This window comes from Phaethon lepturus, unplaced genomic scaffold (assembly GCF_000687285.1).
Source record: "Phaethon lepturus isolate BGI_N335 unplaced genomic scaffold, ASM68728v1 scaffold12676, whole genome shotgun sequence".
Taxonomy (NCBI): Eukaryota; Metazoa; Chordata; class Aves; order Phaethontiformes; family Phaethontidae; genus Phaethon; species Phaethon lepturus.
In genome coordinates this window covers 1-667 of record NW_010546982.1, presented here as the reverse complement: position 1 = coordinate 667, position 667 = coordinate 1, and positions in this window count along the sequence as shown.

The window sequence follows — 667 nt, the reverse complement described above, 5'->3', positions numbered from 1 at the left end:
CCCTCTCCTTGTCAACGTTTCAGCAGACAACCACATGGTCAGGAAAGGCACGGTGCGTCCTGCTGTTAATGCAAGGACCAGCACTATTCAAGTTTTCACTAAATCAGGAAAGTTCTCCACTCTTCAAAAATACCCCTTCTCTTTGAACAGATGCTCACTAATCCTCTTGTCACAGTTTTCAGCTGGCAGTTCATTTGTCCACTGCTCTGGAGAGATTAGCAGAGAACAAAACCCAACAATTCCCAGTCTGGCACCGACCTGGGCTGCAGAGAACCCACTTACAGGCCATGCTTTGACCCCACATACACGCGGAGGTTTTACATGACCATACCGTGCTGCTGCTGCAAACGCCCATAGAAGAAAGAAGCAAAGAGAAAAATAAAAACAGGAGAGATGGAGGGGGGGAACAACACCAAGACAAAGAAACAGAGATGGACAATCTTATGAAAAAACATGAAGTGAGACACCAAGACACCTCCATGATGAAGACAGAGTATAATGCTGGCAGTTTGGTTGGGTGTCTTAGCCAGTAAACTGCCCTTGCACCTGATGAGGTATTCAAGTGGAGTACTTTCAAAAACAAAGTTTCTGAGTTATCCTCAAAAGTCACTATTTATCACATCACTGTCATCTTGCAATTGCTAGTGTACTCTACTCCTAGCCATCT